Below are 25,208 nucleotides of genomic sequence, written 5' to 3'. Positions count from 1 at the left end.
CAGCAGCTGCAACTGTGTGAGTGTGCGTGTGTGTGTGTGTGTGTGTGTGTGTGGGTGTAGTCACACATTTCAATTTGCATGTGTTAGCAACAAACTTTTGATAAGTGTTACTCGTATTACTCCCACACAGACAGATACACACACACACACACACATGCTAGAAACTGAAACTTATTGTCAAAAGGCTCACATAGGCACCTCCATACGCACATATATACATATATACATATATATCAATAAATGGCAGTACATATTGCCACAATTACTTTCAGACTCTACGTGCCACAGACCAAAACAAAACAACTTGTAAAACATATGCAAATAAAATATATAAGAGTGAGGGAGAGAGAGAGAGAAGTTTAGTGTGTCCTCTACTAGCTGACATAGATAGTATGAAGACTTTGTCAGAAATCAAAACAATCATTGCGATCTAGTAAAAAGGTTCTAGTCGACTAGCAGATCCTCTAAGCTTATATTAACTAATGCAAAATTAACTAAAATTTACAAAAGAAAAGCGAAAGTAGGAAGAAAACGAAGAAAGAAAAGCCAAAAACAGTGCAGCACCTGGATCCGAACCAACATCTTCTTCAAATTGTAACACGTTTACCAACACTGTCACCTCTTATAATAAATAATATAAAATTATTTAAAATTAATTAGTATATATACAATGTGTATGTATATAAGCATATATATATAGAAGCATTAAAACGTTCCACGCCTCCTGGAATTCACTTCCCAGGTCTTCCAGCTGACGTGCATCGCCTCTACCAGTAACGTTACTTCACTGCTCGTGCTGATCAAGATTATATCTACCCTTTGGGCTCTGTCACGCCGCCTGTTACATAAACTTCAAGAAATCCTCTATACCCCCACTTCCCTTTCCCGTTGGGCTCAGGGTATAAGAGTAAAGTTTAATATGTGCCTGCTGTCATAGCCGATATGGGCGCCTTTTCAAAAATCTAAACAAATATTTTACCTCTAGCCTGACAAACAAGCCCAAATTTAATTTAGTGAGCAAATCGAATACTGCAGCAAATTCAATAAAAACTTTGGCCAAATAATATTAGCAATATTATTCAGTTCTCAAGGCGAGTGTAAAATCTGCTCTAGTAATAACTGACTTCGCACTGATGACTAGAAAGGGGTTTAGAGGCGCTTACTTATATGATGTATGTTACTAATATGTATGGTAGGTATGTATAATCCATATCTAAGCCAGAGCACCATAGTTAATTATCGACTGCAAGCTAGAATGTTATCGATATTTCACGATAGTGCCATCGATAATAAACTAGATTGTCATCACAAAAACATGGTAAGAAGCGTATTCGATTCCAACTGAAAGGCAAAGCCAAGGCATTAGCAGCACAATAGATATTCACAGTAAAAATTCACAACATCTATGTATAAATACTATAAATTTCTATTTGATTATTACTAATTCCAGTCTGTAAATATATTGCACTTACCAATTCGTCACGCCCAGAATGGGCTGCTAAAAATATCCATATGTGAATATAGCATTATAATAAAAATCTATAAATTATACATAAATCTATTGGGCATTTCTTATCAAATTTCAAGCTAGCGCTAGAAAGCACTAGAAAGGCCGACGAGCAGATACCCTGAACCCGTGGCAAGCTGTTATTAACGAGTCTTTTAGGTATCGGCTGCACTCTGCATACAAATGTCAACTGACAAAGTGTTTATTTTTCAAAATTTACATCGAAACATTTCGCAGTATAAAATTTTCGAATCCATTTAAACAAACTATGCAGTCATTCAAAATATCTTTCTTTCACAGCATTCAAGGCATCCTTGAAACTGTCAATTAAGGTCGCAACTACGCCTCGATTAAGTCTCTCACTGGGGCTTTGAATCTTACTGAAAATTCGGTTCAAATTCCGCCTCCGACATCGACTCCGAACCAAACTCTGCCAACGAGCTCGACATAGATTCCGACTCGGATTCCGCCACTGACTTGAAGTTCCAGTTGGAGCCCTCCTTGGAGTACTTGGACGACTTGGACGCGGGCTCCGAATTTGACCCCGGCCTGGAGACCGAATCGTAGTCCGCCTTGGAGTCGGAAGTGGAGGCCGAATGGGACTCCGCCTTGGAGTCCGAATGGGACTCCGCCTTGGAGTCGGAAGTGGAGTCCGCCTTGGAGTCGGAAGTGGAGTCCGAATGGGACTCCGCCTTGGAGTCGGAAGGGGAGTCCGAATGGGACTCCGCCTTGGAGTCGGAAGTGGAGTCCGAATTTGACTCCGCATTTGAGTCCGAATGGGACTCCGCCTTGGAGCACGAATGGGACTCCGCCTTGGAGTTCGCCTTGAAGTCAGACTTGGATTCCGATTCCGATCCCGACTCAGGTTTCGAGTCACACTCCGGCTTCGGGTAAAACGATTCAGACTGCGCTTGAATGTACGACGTCGGCTCGTACTGCGACTTCGACTAATTCCCCGACTTCGCCTAAGCCTCCTATTCCGGGTCCCACTCCGACTCGGGCTCCGGCTACGACTCCGACCCGCATTTCGACCCACACTCGGACTCCGAGTACGAACCGAATTTCGACCCACATTCCGGCCACGACTTCGATTACGAGTTGGACGACCAGTCATCTTTCGATTCAGTTGCGGCTTAAAGCTTTCTCAATGTATCGGCGGAACAAGGTGGTAAAGGCGACTTCAGGCGTGAGTTAAGTGGGCGTGACAGGCAGGCGTATAGTCCGTTTGCAAAATTATGCGTATATCCTGTGAATATAAGAGTGCCATTAATACACAAACCGACACACACACACACACACATACACATAGAGAGACACACACACACACACATGCAGAGACGACGGCGACACACAAAAGGCAAAACAAATTGAGCGTTTGGCAGGCATATGCGCAACATATGCGCCACGGCTGGTGGCAAAGACTTGTGGCACCAGCCGCTGGGGGGGGGGGGGGGGGCGTGGTTGTTGGGTTGTTGGGCTCTCGGTGGGTCGACAGTGGGTGTCTGGTGGTGTCGACCACATTTACAGCTGCAACATAAAAATTGTTGCAGCTTTTGCCAGTGCGACGTGTTATCTCGGCTGTGCGTCATTTCACAGCGAAACGACGACAACGACGACGACGTCGACGGCAACGGCGAAGGCAAAACACAAAGCAAAATCTGACAATAAGTGTGAAAATGGTTGCGGCGCAGTCGACGTCGCAGCCGTTTCATGCAAAACTAAAAGAAAAATGTTTAAATATTTCCTGCTTTTTATTGTGGTTACTGTTATGCTCCACAGTTGCCCAACAGGGCGGGGCACGAAGGCGGGTGTGTGGCTGTGCTGGGCCAAGGGGGCGTGTGCAAGCGAACCTTGCAAAATCAAATGTTGCAAACAAAAAAAAAACAACAACAAAAAAACAACAAAAAGCAGAAGAAAAATGTAAAAATGTGGCAACACTTTCCGTGTGTTGCTTTCGCCCTCAGCGCGCTGTTTACTTTTGCCATTGTTGTTGCTGCTGCTATTGCTGCTGCTGCTGCCTCTGTCGCTGCTGCATCCACGCGCAAAAATATGAAAACTTTCGACAGGAAACAGGAACTGATAAGGCTATTTTTGCCAGGCAGCCGCCTGTCGGCGCGCTCTCCCCCTCTCCCCCCCCTCCCCCTCTGCCGCTCTGCCGTTCGCTCCCTGAGCTCGTGTCATTTGCGTTGCTCTTGTTCCATGCCATGCTATGCTATGCTTTTTCATCTTCTTCTTCTGCCGCTGCTGCTGTTGCTGTTGTCGTTGTTGTCGCTTGGTCGCTTTGAGCGTTTTGACGCCATCGCCAAAACTTATTGTGCAAGATTTATTTTAGCCACCTTCTGCCACCCGGCCAAGCGCCCACCCACCCCACAGTTCAACAGCGCTCGACTGTGCCCACCTGTTTCGCACTTGCACCTCTTCTAGCTGCGCATCGTTAACTTATTGCCACGCCCAGATATTCAGCGGCTGCCCATTGTGCGGCGAGCGAAAACCAAAGGCTGGCGATATTTTGGCAGAGATGGGAGCGTGCTCGTAGTAGTGTGTGTGAATGCCAATGGTGTGTGTGTGTGTGTTATGATATTAATAATATAGGAATATAATATAGAATAATATCAATACCTAATAAAAAAATAATATTTAAAATTAAAAAAAGAAAAATAATAATAACATAAAATATTAAAAAATATATATATAATAATAATGAATATAAATTGCAAGAAAAATAAACAAAATTCAAAATTAATTGAGATTAAGTTATACTTATATTCATTAATATATATATTTTTTTTAATATTAAAAACAACCATAAGTTTTTTAAATCTTAAAATTTAAGGTTAAATGAAACTTAAATCAAATTCAATCTACTTGATTACGCCTTGATTCTACATGATTTGTTAAGTATATGCTTTACATTAAATAGAGAAAAGCGTATATTCTTATATAATTGAATGGACGCACATATGTATATACATATGTATACATATTAACATGTATGTATATATGTGCAATTATGTTTTTTTTTTTTTTTATTCTCAAAATGCTTAACATATTATTAAAATATTAACAAATATTATTAAACATTTTTTAGAAATTGCTTTTAAATATTGTTAAAAATTATTATAAAAATTAGATCTATTATTTTTTCTTAAAATTTCGAAATATTTTATACTTCCAATTTCTTAATTTTAATTTTTTTTATTAATGCAAAGCTAAGAAACATATTTCTAAAGAAATTTCCGTTAAAATTTTAAAGTTTAAAGTGAAATAAAATTCATAAAATATTTGCAGCTTATGTATATACATTCAATTAGTATGTGAGTATGAAAAGTGGAGGAAAATAATCTTCGATTAAAAGTCAAGCCAAATTCTATTTATCGAAAAACAAATGAAGTGACAGTCAAATTCTGTCATTAAAAATTATGAAGAAAAAGAAAACAAATGAAAGTAAAGTTAAGTATAGAACTAAAAGCTAAATAAACTAGAAAAATAAATAAAATTAAGAGAAAAAATTGTCTCTCATTAAAAAAAAAAAAAAAATATATTCAGGTTGAAAGTAAAGCTAAATGTCATAAAAAAATAATAATAATAAAAAAATTTAAAAAAAAGTTGATGCCCAAGGTCAAGTTATGCCATAAAAAAATAAAATTTCCAAAATTTTAAATAAAAACTAGAAATTGTTAGCCAACTGTTGCGCAAATAATGTCCATATGAAATATGTTGTCTGACATTGATTACATATACATATATATGTATGTACACATATTTGCATTGCCAATGCCGTGTCACGCGCCCCATTCACAGTTGGCTGAGGGACAACGTTGTTGCAACGCTCTTGGCTGCCGCGTTGCCTCGTTCGGCTGAAGTTTTTCATGTCAGTTGTTCGCTGTTGTCGCTCATTCGCATTTGGCTGGCAGCAACTGTTGCAAGTTGCACATTTTTATGAGCGCTGCGATACGCGAAACATGTGTCCGCAACTGTGTCCCACTAGCAGTGTTCCCCACTACCTATCCTCTCCCACTTCCTCTTCCTCTTTCTCCTTTTTTTTTGGAGGGTTTTTACATTTCATCAATGTGCGGCCGCAATTTGCAAGTTTTATGAGCAGTCTTTGGCCTTACTTCTGTCACGGATGGCCTTAGCCACGGCCATTGTTCGCGTGGGCTTTGCGGCTGCCGTTAGACTAAGCAACAATGAAGGCCATCATGATGGCAATGTCGTTTCGGCTACTTAGCCGCAGCTTAGGGCCTTAGAGGGCGCTTTAAAGCCGGCCGCAGCGTTGATTTAATTAAATAAGTCAACCGGCCGATGGGGGCCTCGCAGGTAAGCCATGCGAAAGCCATTCCATTAGCGCGACCTGCGATCCGCGACACGCCACATGCCGCATGCCACATGCCGCATGCCGCATGCCGCCACGCGCCACGACCTGCTGCAGAGACAACAGAGAAATCTGCTTATTTAGTAAACACTTTAGCACTGCCGCCGGGCCAATAAAGGCGACGTGGCATCGCCCGGCGTCGCGCAACGAGTGCAACATAAAAATACGACCATGAATTAACGTTAAAACATTGCCAAAAAGGCAGCCGGCCAGCCCGAACAGCCGGGACGGCCGGGACACAGACAGCATCATCTCCACAGCCGCCCGGCTCCTGTTGCCGCAAACAAACACATAAAAATGTTGTGGACGCACCGCATGGCGTGGTCTGGTCTCGGGCCAAGTCTCCTGCTCGGCTCCGCTGCCCCTCGGCTAGGCCCTGGCGTGAAAAATCATTTAATTTACTACGCAAACACAAAGAACTGCGCTCGCTGCTCGCTGCACAGTGGCTCCGGAGCGAAGGACATGCAGGACACGCAGGACACGCGCCAACGAGCCTAACAATATGAACTAAGTTTCATTTAATGGACTGCACGCGAGCCTCAGCACAAAGATGCTGTCCCATTCGAGAGCTAAGCCCTGGCTTTTGTTTTCTGTTTTTTGCTTTTTTTTTTCTTTTCTGTGGTTAACTAACACATACATATATATACTATTGTATATACTCAGCTGAAAGCGAAAGCGAAGGCGACTGGGTGCATCTGCAACAAGCTCAAAAATTTATAGAGTCCACACGACTGCACTGAGCGAACGTTTGAGGATTTGATGTTGAGCATATATCGATTATGATATGAAATATTTTAGGACTGGCAATGGAACTCGTTCTTCCCAATACATTCCTCCTCTTTCAACTCACTTTTCATATACAAAATATATATACATATATACATATATATGAATGTAAATTCCTATGCTTCAGTTTCAGCAGAACTTGCATCATATACAAATAGAATGCTTGGACAATTCATTTGTTAACTGTTGCTGCCATGAATGTAATATAAAGAAAGAGAGAGAAAGAGAAGCAAAGTGAGAGAGAGACAGAGACAGAGACAGAGAGTGAGAGAGATGTAGGTAAAGGTATAAAACAGCAATCACTTGCTTGGGCAAACAATAACAGTGACACTTAAGCAGCATCCGTCCGTCTGTCCCTCTGTCCGTCTGTCTGTCGTATATGTTATAGCTGTATGAAGTACTTATATCAATATTTGTGCAAGATATATCACTGTAGCTGAGAATGCGCTACGTTTGGGCCGCCACGCACGCACGCACGCCCCAATACCCAGCAAATCCCCATGTGTGTGTGTGCTTGAGTGTGTGTGGGTGGCAGGTGGCAAGTGGCAAGCGGCTTCCGTTTGGCTGCTGGGCAATGGGCAATGGCAATGGCAATGGCCATAACCGTTTGCCGGCAGGCTGTGCAAATATTTTAACATTTCCGACATTTCGACGACACGTTGAAAGGATTTACAAAAAATAACACGAGGCGGCAAGACATTTATGTCAGCCAGTGGCTAACAGGCCTATAAAAAGCAAACAAACCGGGGCGCTACTGGCGGGAGGGGGAGGGCCAGGGGTTTTGTGGTAGGTGGTAGGTGGGTAGGCGGGCAGGCGGGTCGGCGGTAGTCCAGTCGAATCCATCTGGACAACAACAACAAACGTTGGCCAAATATTTGCACAAATGACAAAATGACTGCTCGATGGCCAAAAGGACGGACAGGAACGTGCAGGCGGCAGTGCGTCGAATATCATGGATTCAATAAACACTTCAAACATAAACTTGACGATTTATTGCGACTCTATATGTGTGCGTGTGTGTGTGCGTGTGTGTGCTTGTGTCATATTCGTATGACAGTTTGCTGTGTCTAGTGGGCAAACGCGTCGTATACGCAATGAATTATTAATTCGTCGCTCGGATCCGTATGCTCTGCTCTGTGCACGTTACGCCAAAGCATTTAACTGCTGACAAATGATAAATTTATTATTTACCAGCAGCACACACATAGAAAAACTGACAGAGTGTCTGTGTGTCTTTGTGTGTGTGTGTGTGTCTGTGTGTGTGTGTGTGTATGTGTGTGTGTGAGCGAGAGAAATGTCATTGCATTTGCTAGATTAAAATATGTTTTAATATTTGCTTTCTTTACTCTTGAGCATCGCAACGCACGCACAGTTACACAAATACAAACACAGTAGACACACACACACACACACACATACACTCGTGGTGTTATCCATGTCGGCCAGCGTGCGATAATCACGCACCTTTTGATTAATTGCCAACAACGTCGCAGCAGTTGACTTTAAGTGTGATGCGTCGCGACGTCCAAGGCAAGCTCACACACACACAAACACACACATACTCAGATATATATATATATATAGATACGTTGTATTTGGCGAAGGTGAACGCAAACGTGACGTCTAAGTGCAAGTTCAACAACGCGTTGCAAGTTTTCTTATCGCAAAGCGAAAGTAGCAAAAGTTGAAAGTTTTCTTTCGCACCTTTGTGCGTCACACACACACATATACGCACACAATATTGGTTTCACAGAATCTGCCCTGGCCATACTCACACACAGACGTGTCCGAAGCTCTGTTTGAGCGCTTATCACACCAAAAGTATTCACGAATCCTTAATTACGCGCTGTGCTCCACTAGTTCAGCCGCTTGCTGGGCCCGGATGGGTATGGGCTGTTCGAGAACCTTCACTTCAGTCGCCGGCTTGCCACAACAGATTTGCGTAGTTTGCACGGCCTGGCAGCTGTGCTGTGTCAGCGCGATTTAACAAACTCAAATCGAAAAGAACTACAAAACTGTTTGAATCGGAAAACGCGAGCAGCTTAAATATGCAACGAAATTACAATTTGAGAAAATTCTTGATTTTTGTTTTTTTTTTCAGGAACTTTAAAGCAAACTAATTGACCGAATGACTCCAATCGAATGAGAAAACTGAACAGAAATTCGACCAGGGCTTTGGCGTTTGACGTTTGACGTTTAACTCTATGGCCTGCTGAGGTCTCCCTCAATTATTTGCAGCAAGCATACTTTAAGCGGCCTGGCAACCATACGAGTTCGTGAGCTGCCAAGCCGAGAAAAAGATGCCTCTAAAAGTGCAACCCTTCAGATGTACCTAACAGAGGGATCGAGTATAAAATAAATGTTAATAATAGAAAAGTACAAAAAATACAAAAAATGTCAAAATAATAATATTCATACCTGAGAAGCGACCTCAATTAAAGTAAAATCTAGTAATTAACGGCATAAAGCCAATTTAATAGTTAAGGTACCCTTATACATGCGCTATAGAGTCAACAACAAAAGCTGCAATAAAACTAAAACTAACTAAAAAAAAAAAAAAAAAATAAATAAAATAAAATAAAAAATAATATTCATATATATGTAATCTACATAGATATAAACTTGTATATAATCTTAGATTTTGTTGTTATTAATTTTTATGTAGAGCAAGCTTAAGCTGCCACTAACGGTAGCCGTAAAGTTGTTAATAAAATATATACATTTAAATTTAAAAAAAAGATGTAAAGGGGAAAAGAAAAATTTTTGTGCGCGCCTGAAAGTAGGCAACAGAAAATTTTTAGCAATTTTTGCTCAGTCATGTGTGACCAAAAATATCGCATGAGCACAAAAATTAAAGACAACAATCGAGAGGCTGTCAAAATATGGCTAGAGAAACGATATGTGCAACAAATAGAGTCTAGCTGTTAAACTGCATGCGGCAGCTCACAGATCTATTCATTATATACTATGTATATTTAGTCCTTTATAGAGCGTGTTGCATATCTGCAACAAAGCGTTTATATGGAGCTATTTCGCAATGGGTATCAAGAAAGTGGTGTGCGTATTTTTTGTGTAAGTCGGAAATCTTATCTTATTTCGTTTATATTTAACTTGGCTAACTATAAACGCATACAGGTCCTGCGACAAGTCACAAACTGAACGCGGATCTGGAACTCAGCTTGAGAGGCACACTAGTAGATAAAGTGACAGACTGGTTAAGCACCGCAGCAGACTAGTGAGAGGATCACTGAGGCGACTAAGCCCAAGCAAAAATATTAGATAACTTTGGTCTATTGATATTTTGAACATTCATATGTCCTCCTGTGCATATCAGAAGGTTAGGCTCTTTATCGTAGTCCCTAAATTTGTTGCTAAGCTACCTAAGGCATTTGCATTGTCAGAATTCAACACTTAAATAAAAAAAATATATATTCGTATTTTTAAAAATTTTAATCTATTATATTTATATTATTTGTACTATATGAATAACACTTATTATATCAATAATAATCTTATATTATCAATAATAATCTTATATTATTTATTTAATATCATAATTTAATTAATTATATTTTTATTATGTGTACCATATTAATGACATTTACTATACGTTTTACTATATTTACTATATTTAATTTAAATTAATTATATTTTTATTATGTGTACCATATTAATTTAAATTAATAATTTTTATACTCCTTATATTTTATTAATAACACTTAATATAATATACTTTTTAATCACAATTAAAAAAAATATATATCCTTATATTTCATTAATAACACTTAATATAATATACTTTTTAATCACAATTAAAAAATATATATATTTATATATTGCATATAAATTTTTTAGATTTTATTACATTTACTATTTTTTTATTCATTTTTTTTCATTTATTTATTTATTTTATTTATTTATTTATTTTTTTTGTTTGTTTTTTTTTTTTTTTTTTTGTATTAAGTGTAGAACCGATGCTGGTAAATTATTAAAAGAGCCCAACCTCATAACGACTTATAGGATTTTCAATATTACATTTATATTCCTACAAATTTAAGCCTACGTTAAATAGCCACAACTCCATTTATATTTTAGCCTTTCCATTTCCAATACCTATTTAATTATTTTTAATTCAATATCAAACGAAATTCAATCAGAATTGGAGCACAAATCAAAAATGTTTAACCGAGTCAGGGAATTACTTTAATATTGAAAATAGAATTTGAAATATACGGAAACCAGATGCCCCGTGGGCCCAGCCGCGTGCCTGGTGGCTCGTTCTGCTCCTGTTGTAGCCGTTATCATAAAACGATTTTCTCATTTATAAGTAAGTAGAAACAAAGCGTCGCCATAGCCTTGGCATCGGCTCACCCAGAACGTGCGGCATTTGGGCAAAAAAAAAACACGCTCTCACACACACACACATACAAACAAAAAAGGAGAAACTTAAATTATGGCAAATCAATTGCCAGGGAGTCGAGTTCTTTGGAGCAAGTGGTAAGGAAAACATAACCAGACCCGGTGGCAAAGCAGTGCCAAGGCGAGGCCAGACCAGGACGGGGCGGAAGCCGTGGAACCAGCTGCTGTGCGCGCAGGAAGCCAGCGCAAGGACCTTTCGGAGTATCAACAAACATTTACTTTTAGCCCCTGGAATGGGTTGTGCCCGTGTCTGCCTTTTGCTGTTCTTCTGTTTTTGTTTTCATTTTTTCTCTCCATTTTTTTTTTTTTGCCATAAAGCACATTTTATTGAGTTGTCGAACTTAAGCACCAAACAGCCAAAAAAAAAAAATATATATATATATGGGAGGGGGGATGGGAGAGAGGGAAACTGCCAAGCTGGGGCCACCGGCTGCCCAAAGTGTGGGGCAATGTGTTGCATAGACGGCTCAATAATGTGGCAGGCAGGGCGCAGACTTTGGACATGTGCAACACAAACGGGGTCCAGGCAATTGGCAACATTTTGGCAACAACCCGCGCGCGCACACACACACACACACACACGCATAAGGACTGATAAGTATTTGTATCGTCCCCGCCCTATGCGTGTGTGTGTGTGTGCGTGTGTACGTAATCGTTTACAGCTGCTCGAATGCGCAAATAATTTGAAACGAATGTGCTCGAATGTTCATACGCAAAAGCTACTACCATTCCACCATTCGCCCATGCAACGCCATAAAGTAAGCAACCCAACGACCGTGGGCCGCATAGCTACAGTGAGTGGGCAAAAAAATAGATATAATATATATATGTATGTATGTATATATACTAGAGATGTGCATGAATTCAGTCACAGCCTAAGTAAAATTATCTGAATGTAAAATATAGCACAATACGGAATGAATAATATTTGGCCTAGCTGAAGCCCATCGAAATACTCGATAGAGTATTCCGTGAATAGAGTGCGGAAGTCGAGAGGCTGAAGTGAAGTGGAGTTAGTGGAGCTACGCTTGCGCCTGAGTGAGCATTTACTGTTAGCTCGACTGCATTCCCAATGCAACCTCTCCTGCACACGCATTCTCACTCATTCCCTTCGGGCTGCTCTCGCTGGAATGTCTTGGGTCCAAGTCTCTCAACCCCCCAAATTATTCAGCTTCGCATTCGAATTCATACTCCAAAAATATACTTATGAAGAAATCGACATAAGAGTAAATAATCGATAAGCTATTAACTGTTAAGTCGTATATCTAAACTTAACATTTCGATATTCGATATCTAAGGCAAAGCTCATTAAGTTGGCTGCGCTCTATTGCAGTTTATGCCTGAGTATAGCAGTTCTCGTTTATTTAATATTCGACTAACAGTACCTGTAAGCAATGTACATACATCATCGCATATCTTGTACAATTTTACACGTTCAATTTCATTTTTGCGCCACTGTGCACAAAGTATGTGGCCTTGTGGGCGAAGTCTGTGCTCGTGCTCTACTTTTTGCACTCCTTGACTGCGCGTCTGTCTGTGTGTATATGCGTGAGTGTGTGTGTGTGTGTCTGTGTGTGTGTGGCTCATTAGTACGAGTACTATTACAAGCACATTGCTTCGTCATAAATGACTGACGCCAACCCAGAGGCCCAGAGCCCAGAGCCGAGAGTCCCGAGCCCGAACGACAGCTTGTCCTTCTGCCCGTTTAACATTACCGAGGGGCCGCAACGCCCCCGCATTGCTGCCACGCCTCATTGCTACGTTGTTTTGTCATATTAAAAAATGAATTTACGTTTTTGCTGGCATCTCTCTCTCTCTCTCTCTCTCTCTCTCTCTCCCTGGTTCGCTATAAGCTATCAATAATTTACTTTCCTCTAATGCTCAGCAGCCAATTATTGGGCAGGCAAAGGTAGCAGCAGCAGCAGGAGCAGGAGCAGGAGCTGGCTGCCCACCTGGAGCCCTTGTGACACAGCGCAATCACATGTGAGACGCCCTAAGCCCGGCTGCCCCATAAATATGACACTCTATTAATTACGGCCACAGCAACTTTACAGAAACTGCGAAACGCGCGTGCATTGCAATTAAAATGAAAATTGTGGCCAACAACTTTAGCTTGGCAGCGCGCTTAACGGGACCGCCTTTGGCAGCGCCCGAATGCGATACGCCTGTTGGCCAACGGGCGCCCGCGGTGCGATTATTTTAATTGTGCCAGCAACGCTGGGCGATTGGTCAAACTTAAGGATGGAGATTTGGCCAAGTCATAAAGGATAAACAAGCTCGAGTCGAGAGCTGTCGACAGTTGCCCAAGGTGTGCGAGAGAGAGTGAGAGAGAGAGAGAGAGAGAGGGGGGGGGGGGGGGGGGGGGGGAGCGCAAAGTTAAGAGGGTATTGTTTGACTGACTTTGCGACTTTAGCATCAAGAGGAACATATTTAGTTGCTCTTGTCCTTCGGTCACTTTCAATTTGGTATACTGAGTGGAAATTGGGAGGTAGAATAAATCGAAGCTTGCTTGGGCAACTGTTAATACTTCTTACATAATTATATATATTAACTTTAACTTTAACAGATAGCCTGTAAAAATCTATGTCATTATTAAACCAGGTCATCGGAGATAATACCTAAACAGCTCTACATATTCTTCACTCATATGCATTACAAAATTATTTTATTGTTGATTATCGAAAAAAAATAAAAATAATAATAATAATAGAATCTCAGTAATTAGATCTGAATATTATTTACTTATACAAAAATTGTACAGCGAAATCAAAACAGAATAAGATTGAGTGCAGTTGCCTAAAGAAAACTGGGAAATCTGAATCTGAAGCTCTTTGAGACTTACTTACAGTTATGAGAATCGCATAGTAAGGCAGTAATTGAGCAAACTTAATATAATATATGAACCTGAAAATGTTTGAAGATTATTTTGATTAATTGAATGGATTCGTGCGATGGAGAAGTTTAGATAAGTTATTCTTGAAAGATCATTAGGGCTATAACTTCATTTATGGGGCTCAAAGAGTAAAGCCATATATGAGCTTTAAGATCATGTGCTGTGAACAAAATGAGACATATGTATGTACATATATATATTTATATAAAACGAGCGTTAATACAAGCAGTTGTAATAAATAATATATATACATACAGTGTCTAACATTTATATTCGGCTTAATTATTTTTCAACTTCAACCGCTCACAAAACTAATAATATTAGTTGAAATTTTAAAAGTGAAAATGCTAAATTGTAGATTGAAATAATACCTTTTCTATGATATAGTAGATATATTAATAAAGTAGATTTACTATTACAAAACTAATTATACATAAGCTGCAAAAATGTTTATGTTTATTACAATTATATTTATTAAATTCAATAATAAAGAAATTATTTTATTATTATTATTATTAGATATAAAATAGCATTTAAATGAAAGACCTAATGTCCTTTTCTTTTGAATTAATAGAATTTATATATATTTTTCTAGTAGGACTATCAAATGTTCATTGTTCTTGCATTTGTACATATATGACGGACCCATCTGGTAGCGCTACAGAGCTGCCCATATTATTTTATTTTTTATTATTATTAAATCGACGATTAAGAATTAACTTTATAGAAATGATAGTAAATTCTACTAAAATTCCCTAGTACTAAAAATATACAAATTATTATTTAGAGTATTATTTAGTCAGAGTATTTCAAGTTCGTCAGCTGTCAGCTGGTAAAGTTTTTGATATTATGATATTATTTTTGTTTTATTACGGATTATCAGACTTACAAGTTAACAAGTCCATTTTGTCGGGCAGTGGAGCAAACGGCGAAGAGTCGAATGTAACAGAATGGGAATGGAAATGGGAAAGGGAATGAGGTTGGGGGCGGGGCCACAGCGTGTAATGAGCTGCGAAACGCATTGAAAACGCAAACAGTGAACTGGATGGGCTCCAAATCAATTGCAACAGATTTTAGTATGCATCAAACGTTTTACAACTATTTTTCTTAACGCATTTTATTAGCGCTAAGGGAAACGGCGCCCGGATCGGCAGCTGCCATGCCTGGGGGATGACCACGAATGGGCACGAAATGGACGGGCACAAGTGGGGCAGAGGCGAGATGGGAGGAGCGAGCGATTGAGGGGACTGGGGGAATGCGAGAAGGGGAGGATGGGAGGATGGGAGGATGGGAGGATGGGCCACGGCACGTACTCATTTAAACCGACGCGCCTGACGAGCTAATGGTGTCCGTTTGCCGGTTTTCCATGTTTGTTGCTTGTTGTTGTCGATTGTTGTTTGTTGTTGTTGTTGCTGTTGTTGTTGCCATTGTTGTACATCTTCATAGCGACCATTGTCATATTAAAACCGCAGTGACGAAAGCAAAAGAGGAATGGGCGTTAGAGCAGAGGCATCAGGCATGAGGCATGTGGCAGGGGGCATGTGGCATGGGGCTGGGAGTCAAAGCCGTGCATAGCATTTTCTATTAACAGCAATAAAATGCGGAGCTGACGCAAAGTGGGACACGACCAGGGGGCAAGGGTCCTAGCACTGGGACAAACAGAGGCGCGCGCGCTCTGATGACGACGAGGCGAGTTTATATTTTCCCTTTTTATTGTTATTGGGCAGCCAATTTGACAGGACGACAGACCCGACGTTCTCGTTTGAGTAAATGAAGTCTGGACAGACATGGAATAAACGGACACGCTCATGGAATGCTCAATATACACACATATATAGATAAGTATATACTCACTTACACACATACATACATATTTCTATTTTGGCTAGAATAAATATATTATTGTTGAATTTACACTCGCAGCAAAACAAAGAGTTTTTCAAATATGCTCCACAATATATATATATAATATACTCCAGGATATTTGCATCACTCTAAAATTTGCTTAATTAATAATATATATAATATATTTGATTTTGTTGGGCATCTGAAAATTTAAAATTTTTAATTGATTCATTTACTTATTTCAATGTAAATCAATAAATAATCATAAATAATAAATACATTTCTTAGGCGAAGACTACTAAATAAACTACAAAAATATTAAATTTAAATAAAACAAAAAACAAAAATAATTTTATTTATTCATTTAATTAATAATACAATGTAGACTAAATAAAAAAAAACAAATGCATGTAAAAAGTTGTTCATATTTATTATTTATATTAGACTAAATACAAAAAAAATGCATGTAAAAAGTTGTTCATATACTATTTATATAAATATATATTTTTTATATCTAATAAAGTTAACAAATAATAAAAAATTAATAAGACAATAATAAACATTAATTATTATTAAACATATTTTTAAATTAAAAATATTTAAGGTAATTGTATAATTTTATAAACACATATTAAAGGCTTGTATATGCATATATAAGATTTAATAATAAATTTAATAATATTTTTTAGTAGTTTTAGAAATATTTAAGGTATTTATATAATTTTATAAAAACATATTAAAGGCTTGTATATGCATATATAAGTTTTAATAATAAATTTAATAATATTTTTTAGTAGCTTAAACTTTTTTTAAGCAACTTACATACATTACATTTATTTAATGTATTAATTTTATTTTTATTTTTTAATTTAATTTTTTTTTATTTTTTTTTTAATTAGGGAATTTTTAAAGGCAAAATAAATTAGACATACAATTTTTCTATTAAATATTTAATGCATATATAAATGTTTTAATTAAAAAAAATAGAGTATAAGTAGTTCAGGAAAGCCAACAATTTGCTAACATAAATATTAGATGAATATCCATGGGCATATTAAAAAAAAAGGATAAAAAATACATGTAAGCAATTTAGTCATAGCTCAAATAAAGAGTTGGACATAAATATTGAGAACATTCTATATACAGCGTCTCTCCCACCATCACTCCCTCTCTCTCTCTCTCTCTCTCTCTCTCTCTCTCTCTCTCTCTCTCTCTCTCTCTCTCTCTCTCTCGCTCTCTCTCTACAAGCATCATAAATAATACTTAAGCATATGCATCGAGTATATTTATGTCTGCGAACGTGTTCGCAATGCACAAGAACTGTTGCTTTTTAACAAATTGGGTTAGATGCAAACAAAGGCAAAGCTGACAATTTGCACATTTTGCTATATCAAAGTCACCCTCCTGCCTTACCCCTTCCCCAACACCACCCCCCTCTCCCTTTTCAACTCTTCTTCTTCCAAGTATTGGGGCAAGAACAATGCTGCAATTAAATAAATGTTTTTGGCCGGCTGTCGCAAAAATGCCAAAGAACTTGAAATGGTTTTATGACGCGCGCATTACAAACTAACAGACTAAAGGACAAAACAGGACGAGCCTGGATGGGGGCAGGACGCGGCACAGCGAGGCAACAGGCGGCCGACAGATGCAGTTGGTGCCAGGCAGTCCGCCAAATAGCGCAACAGAAAAACAGGCAAAACGAAAAATGGAAAAAAAAAAAAGGAGAAATAATTTAGCTTAATTCAATGCGTTGCTAGAGGCGAGGCGGGTAAGGGGCGTGGCAGGGGGCGTTGCGTGGAGCGATATGGAAGTGAAAGGAGTTGCGCCGAGTGGCGACGCATAGTCGCTTCCTCTGGCGCAATTAGTGCAACATTGTTAAACATTTTCTGCTCTCACTCACTCACTCACTCACTCTCTTTCTCTCTCGCTCCCTCTCTCTTTCACTGGTTGAGCTTGTTGCTTATGCAACGGCGCCAAAGCGCCTTTAAGCATGCTTTATGGCCAAGAAACAAAGCAAAGGGCAAGTTTAAGCGCAAAGTCAAAGTGGATTTTGGACACACACACACACATAGAGAGAGGCTCCCACCTCTGCTTCTTCTGTCTTTTTTGTGCTGCGTGCATCAAGTGGCAGCCGCAACAAAAAAAAAAAAAAAGGGCAGCGAAAAAAATCCCTTTCAAGTGAAGTGCGGCGGCAACTCCGACTCCGACTCCGACTCCGACTGCGAATGCGAATATGTATGCGGATGTGGATGCGGATGTGGATGACGTTGTAAATGCCGGAGTTAAGTGTTGACTCGGCCGTGCTTCACTTTTAATTTCTATGCGAGATGCCGCCACACAGTTCTTGCCACTGTGTTAGCTGATGAGGGCATTGTGAGCCAGAAGCCGGCACCAACCACCAACAGCCAAATATATGCATGTGGATATTTTAAAGCCCAGCACAATGGTAGTTAATGGAGCATCGAAAAATTGTGTTAGCAGGAATCCTTTAGCTAAATTATCTCGCTAGCATGCAGCAAAGAGTCCTTGACAAGTGAGCGAAGAAATATTGTGGGTTGTGTAAGGTTGGAGTTGACGGTAGAAGGATCACGATTGATAGTAACGAAACCTTAAAGGTCAGTGCGGGATAATACCAGTTGTCAAGATGAGAAGTCGATCTCAGAAAGAGGAAAACAACAATTTAATGAGTAATGAGGTAATCCTATTTAGTTATGCTTGCTTGCCTGCCTATATACATACATATCTATTCGAATGTCTGTCTCTATAACTCTCTATTTCTCCTCTTCCTCTCTCTCTCTCTTCTCTCTCACTGTCCCTCTATCTCCCTCTCCCTTTCTATCTCCCTCTCTCTCTTACTTTCTCTCTCTCTCACTCTCTCTCTCTTTCTCTCTCTCTCTCTCTTTCTCTCTCTTCCTCCTCTTCTCTCTCTCTCTCTCTCGTCTCCTCTCTCTCTCTCTCTCTCTCTCTCTCTCTCTCTGTCCCTCTCTCTCTCTCCCTCTCTCTCTGGGGACGCAGATGAGCTACAGAGGATCATAAAAGAGAGAGAGAGAAAGTTCCCATTGGTCACTTTCAGCTCAGCAGCAACGACCTCTACCGGGCGACTTTGTGCTCGAGTGATAGTAGCCCTATATAAAGGGCAGCAGCATCAGCATTTCTTCAGTCTAGTGCAGTGCAGCAAAAGTGAAGCAAAATGAAGTCTGTGTAAATAATTAATTGTCGTTCAGCAAAACATTAAAGACAATGGAAATGCTGGGGGAATTACTTTTGGGAATTACTTGGAGGATATAAGCACTTGGAGGTAATACTTGGAGACAATACTATTTAAAGAAAATACATAGAGGAAGTACTTAGAGGAAATACTTGGAGGAAATACTTAAAGGAAATACTTGGAGGAAATACTTGGAGGAAATACTTGAAGGAAATACTTGGAGGAAATACTTGAAGGAAATACTGGAAGAAACACTCGGGGGTAATACTTAAAAAAAAAAGGCTTAAAGGTAATTATTGAAGAACTTCATAGATCGAAGACAAAGGAAATATTTAGATCAAATACTTGGAGGAAATACTTAGAGAATAAAAAGAAAGACTAAGCAGAAATATGGGAAAATATAATATAATAAATATATTGATAATATTATAAGAATAAGTGTTATCTTATTAAAAAGGATTCTCAGGAAAAGTCTTCCTGTTAAATAGTAATTTCTAACAAAAAACGTCTCCTTTCAGATCAGCACCGATCTCCGTATACTCCAGTATGACTACCCCAATCAACACACGCTCTTCACTGACCACTGGATGAGTATAAAAACTTGGAGAAATAAAACTTTAATCTTGTCATTGAAGCATTCAAATATAGAACTCTTTTAAAGCTAGTATTAAGAGAAACAGAAATCGTTGCATTCTCTTAGGCTGCAGGCCCCAAAAACCAATCAGCCACAACAAAAGAAATCGAAACGAAAAAGGGTCAAAAGTAAAGTTGGAACAAATTGCAAAAATCCAACTTTGACAACAATAAACAAAAAAGTAAAATATAAAAAAAAAGACAAACGAGAAAGGAAAAAGGAAAACAAATTTATGCTCGCATTTACGGATTGTTTTTGGCAACTCAACGAGCAGCTGGCCGACGCAGCTCCAGCAACAGAGCTGAACCAAGGCAAACCAATAAAAATTAATTGAAACTCAAGCGAAGAGCAGCGAAATGATAAAAAAAAATAGGGAATTTAGCTTGGCTAGTAACCCAGTAAAAAGCTAGTAGCTAGCTGTCAAGGTTGATGTTGAATTAAAATAGGCAAATGAAGTTGAGCGAAAATATTATAACTTTTGCTCTAGGTTGTAGACAACGCCCTCATGGCTGGCTGTAGTGCAAGTACGGTAAGACAGAAATAGCTAAATCACTATATATATCACTATATATATATACAATATATATATATGTATATATACAATAAAATCCGGTCCAGTTTCTCTGTAACTCTTTTGATCCCCAGACAAACTTATATGAGCATATTTATATGGTTATAGAGACAGTTCCTTGAGCGTCGTTATAAGAGAAGTCTTATATATAATACATATACATATGTATATATAAATATATACATTGCTTGTTTTTCAACTTTGTTTCCAGTTTATGTATAATTTTTGCTAGTTATGTTAAATATACTTTTTTGATATACATCTCATCGGAAAGGTTATTTCTCAATCTACAATTTAGCATTTACATATTCCTAATTTCAATCAATATTAAATGTCTATAAGTTGAAAAATACAAAAACCGAATATTAATGTTACTCACTGTATATACATATACATTTTTCTTCTTCTTCTTTTGTCTCCCTGTCTGTCACATACGCTTGCAGCAAACTAATATACCCTAAATTCTAAATTTACAGTCGCTCGAAGCACTTAAAACTATTAAACGATATGCAAATAGATAATCTATAACTAAATAACAAATATAATAAGACGAAAATATATTCATCTTGCGCTTGCTCTCCCTCTCTCCCTCTCTCTCTCTCTCTCTCTCTCTCTCTCTCTCTCTCTCTCTCTCTCTCTCTCTCTCTCTTTAACTCTCTCTATCTCTCTCTTTTGCTCACTCTATCCCTTAGCAGTGTAAACTTGCTGCAGCACACATTGCTTGCCAAGTGAAAGTAATCGCCTCGCCCCCCTTTTTACCATATCTCTCTCTGTCTCTCTCTCTCTCCCCCACTCCCCCTCTATGCATAGCTCTTTCGTTGCAGCTCGCCAGCTCTTTCCATTGGCAGCTCTGTCTCCTCGGCCATTAAATATACAAAACCTCATAAAACAAAGTTGGCCAACAAGCATTTTTAATTGATTTCCACGCCAATGGCTGACAGGCTGGCCCCAAGCCCAGCTGCCTCTGTGGCCTCTGCCCCTGAACTTGCGCCGAGCCCCCTCCCACTCCCCTTCAACACTTGGCTTTCATACTCAACTGGGCCATTGATGTGTGATGTCTGTCTGAAAAGTTTACAATAATTTTTGCACATTCAATAGCCGCAACTAAACGCCAAATGCCAACGCCGTGCGGTCGCAACAGGATGCAGAGACAAAGGGGCGGCAGGCAGGGCGGTAGGACACTGTTCGAATGGTGACCGACACAACTGTGACCGACAACCGGCAACCGAAAGCGATGACCAATGAGGACGATGAAGAGCTAAGGAAAAGTTTTCACAGCATTTCTCTGTGTGTGTGTGTGTGTGTGTGTTGGCATATTTTTTGGCAAAAGCTGTTTTCCAAAAATGCTCACACACACACACATACACACCCTCGCACACACATGCAAAAGTTCAGAGCTCAACGCATGATTGTGAAAATGGAATTGCCAAAGTTGCGGACGAGGGCGTCCAAAAGTTCCACAATTCATTTCTATTTTTTTTTTTTTTTTTGTATGCCCTTTCATTCGTTGTTGTTGTTGTTGTTGTTGTCTATTTTTTATAATTTTCTATTTCAAATTTCTTGCTTTTTTCTATTTGCATTTGTCATTTGGCAAAATACTCTTCAGTTGCCTTTTCTCTTCTTCCTTTTGCATAATTTCCTGTTGGCAACTTTTTTTTCATTTTTTTTTTCATTTAGTTCATTCACAAAAGGGTTTTTACAATGAGACAGGCTCAATGCGACGCTTTGCGGTAAGTAAATCAAGCGTGGAAAGTCAGGTAGCTGAAACTTGAATATCCTGTCTAGCTGCGGATCATTAGCAGATGTCAAATATTTATTGGTTAGCTCTTTGAGATGGAATGAGTGGAAAGGAACAGAGTATCTGCTAGTCTGGCAGTGGCTAGAGAGAGGCAGAAACAGAGAGAGAACCAGAGACAGAGCCAGAGATAGAGACAGAGATAGAAACAGAGATAGAGACAGAGATAGAGAAGGAGACAGAGATAGAGACAGAGATAGAGACAGAGACAGAGACAGAGACAGAGACAGAGACAGAGACAGAGACAGAGACAGAGACAGAGACAGAGACAGAGACAGAGACAGAGACAGAGACAGAGACAGAGACAGAGACAGAGACAGAGACAGAGATAGAGATAGAGATAGAGATAGAGATGGAGACAGATATAGAGATGGACACAGAGATAGAGACAGAGATAGAAATAGAGACAGAGACAAATAAATAGCGAGAGGGGAGAGAGAGAACGAGGCAACTCAGCGACCAAAAAAATGAGATATAGAGAAAACGGGAAAAAAAGAAACAGTGAAAAAGAGACAGTGCGAGACAAAGATAGGGAGAGACAGGGATAGTGAGCGCCAGAGAGAGATGGAGTGTAACAGAAGAAACAGACATATAGATGTGATAATAGTGAGTGAGAGGAACGGAGAAAGAGACAGAGACAGAGAGAAATATAAAAAAGACAACAAAGGATAATAGAGAGCGAGACAGAGGCAGACAGAGATATAAAGGTTGAGATAACAGAGCGACACAGAGAGAGAGAGAGAGAGAGAAAGAGAGACAAAGAGATATGTAGGTGTTACAGGCAAAAAAGTGAAGAGATGGAGAGAAACACAGATAGAATGAGAGGAAGCGAGAGGAGATGGAGAGCGAAGTAACTCAACTGACATCTGGCATATATCAAATGGAATATCTGCTAGCCAAGCAGTTACTCTCTACACAATCATCTAGCTCACATGCCCAAACACTGGGTATCTACCAGTTGATCACTTAACAAACTTAATCACTAATAATATAATAATAATCAATTGGATAATCAATTGTAGAGTTTGTTCATTAGCAAGCAAAAGCCCCCGCTCCAAATTAATTCAATTGAATACTTTTCAGAAATGCCAGGGTATCTGCTAGTCAAGCAAACACTCTCAAACACCCACCAACTTGCCTGCTATTTATCTCAATTTCTATTTGGCTTGTTGTCATTTTCAATGACAATGGCCAAAGCTCGTCCCATGGAGCCATTGTGTGGCCAGCGTCGTCACATTTAATATATATAATATACATATGTATATATGTATATATGTATGTGTGCAGTTGAACTTCTATAAAAATGTGTGTGCGTAGAGGGAAGGGAGAGGGTGAGAGAGAGGGAGAGCACAGCTGTTTGCAAATAATTTTAATTTCATATCTCCAACTGTGAAAGTTCCTAATTGAAATTGCCTTGCATGCCAGCTCCTGACTCCGGACAGAGGACAGCGGACTGTTAACTGGTAACTGCTCAACTGGGCCAAGTATTTAATTTCAATTGCGAAATGGCAATTTGGTAATTACTGCAGCATAGCAGACGGACAACGGACAACGGACAACGGACAACGGGTAACGGAACACACGATGGGGCATTAGCCACTGGTCAGTGCGATCGACCAAAAACTTGAGCCAATCAGCAGAAACGCATTTCGATTGCTTTGAGCAGTCAGCCAGCCACTTGACTCAATGGCATCAGGGTGATGCAATGTACATATGTTAAATTTGGCATTGCATTGCAGGACACTCAAATATGTGTACCTATACCGCGTATACCTCGATAAGAAACTAGTTTTTACTTTACTTTGATTGCTTATGACTGCAGCAGAAAATCTCTAATTTGCATTTCTTTTATATAATCTATAAGGGTGTTTCAATATACTCCCCTGAGCAATCAAGGCAGCCTATCTCATAGAGCTCAGTGCAATATGTGTATATTTATTAAATTTTGGAATAATATCTTTTTTTGTTTTGCAAATATCAGAGGAGGGCAGCATAATCGAATTTGTTGAAGTTTGCTCATAATGTATTTATTTATTCATTATCGACTTTTATTATTCATTATTCAGCTATTATTTATTTTTTATTTCTTTATTATTTATTATTAATTATTATTGTTTTTATTATTTATTTTTAATTATTATTATTTATTAATTATTCATGTTTTTATTATTTATTTTTGATTATTATTATTTATTTTTAATTATTTTTATTTATTATTAATTATTATATTTATTAATTATTATTATTTATTCATTATTATTTTTTTTATTATTTATTTTTAATTATTATTATTTATTATAAATTATTATATTTATTAATTATTATTATTTATTCATTATTATTGTTTTTATCATTTATTTTTAATTGTTATTATTTATTATTAATTATTATTATTTATTCATTATTATTGTTTTTATTATTTATTTTTAATTGTTATTATTTATTATTAATTATTATTATTTATTAATTATTATTATTTATTCATTATTATTGTTTTTATTATTTATTTTTAATTGTTATTATTTATTATTAATTATTATTATTTATTATTGATTACAATTAATTATTTATTTTTTATTAAATTTAAGAATCGATCTATGTAAAAACTCTACTGTAAAGAACGTAAATTTTAGGCGAGGACTTTAGGCTAAAGCTGCGAACCGCGGGCTTTGCATTTTTTTTTATGAATTAATGAAGCAAAACTTACAAAATTATATAGTAATACTTCATATATAAACCAAAATTGATTTTCAGTAACTATAAAAAAAAATAATAATTGTTTAAATATAAATGTTAATCAAGAGTTGTCATTATTTAATTTTATATTATATTTAATTTATTTATATTATTTTATTATATATTTATAAAATTATAGTTTATATATGTTATATATTAAATTGCCACACTATGCCGATTCAAGCACGCTCAACCCAGAGCTACATACATGCAGACCTATATATGCATACGTATACGATGATAGTCCAATAATTAACTTGCTCTACTCACATAACATAAGTACTCATGTGATATCATATATGTACATATATGACACCATATGTATACATATAAAAATATAAACTATCTGCATACTATGTCAATTTATTTAAATAGTATATATATGATATCTCATATAGTCTTCTGACATAAGCTAGTAATTTTCCAATACGCGCAAAGTGCA

The 25,208-nt window shown here is 38.2% G+C and overlaps 1 long non-coding RNA gene across 1 annotated transcript in view; it reads right to left on the bottom strand.

Annotated features, from left to right (window-relative positions):
- Window positions 1-1,756: 1,756 nt before the first annotated feature.
- The window catches only part of LOC149090650 (uncharacterized), a 169,760-nt gene continuing 146,308 nt past the window's right edge, over window positions 1,757-25,208 (bottom strand). The window contains exons 2-3 of the long non-coding RNA XR_016197284.1: window positions 8,443-8,680; window positions 1,757-2,753 (exon numbers count right to left, since the gene is read on the bottom strand). This is a non-coding gene — a long non-coding RNA (uncharacterized LOC149090650). The remainder of the gene's footprint in view (window positions 2,754-8,442; window positions 8,681-25,208) is intronic.

The sequence above is a fragment of the Drosophila navojoa genome, chromosome X (assembly GCF_054131105.1).
Source record: "Drosophila navojoa isolate 15081-1374.11 chromosome X, UAZ_NAV_1.0, whole genome shotgun sequence".
Classification (NCBI taxonomy): domain Eukaryota; kingdom Metazoa; phylum Arthropoda; class Insecta; order Diptera; family Drosophilidae; genus Drosophila; species Drosophila navojoa.
Note: the sequence above shows the minus strand (reverse complement) of the source record. Positions and strands in the feature narration are given on the sequence as shown.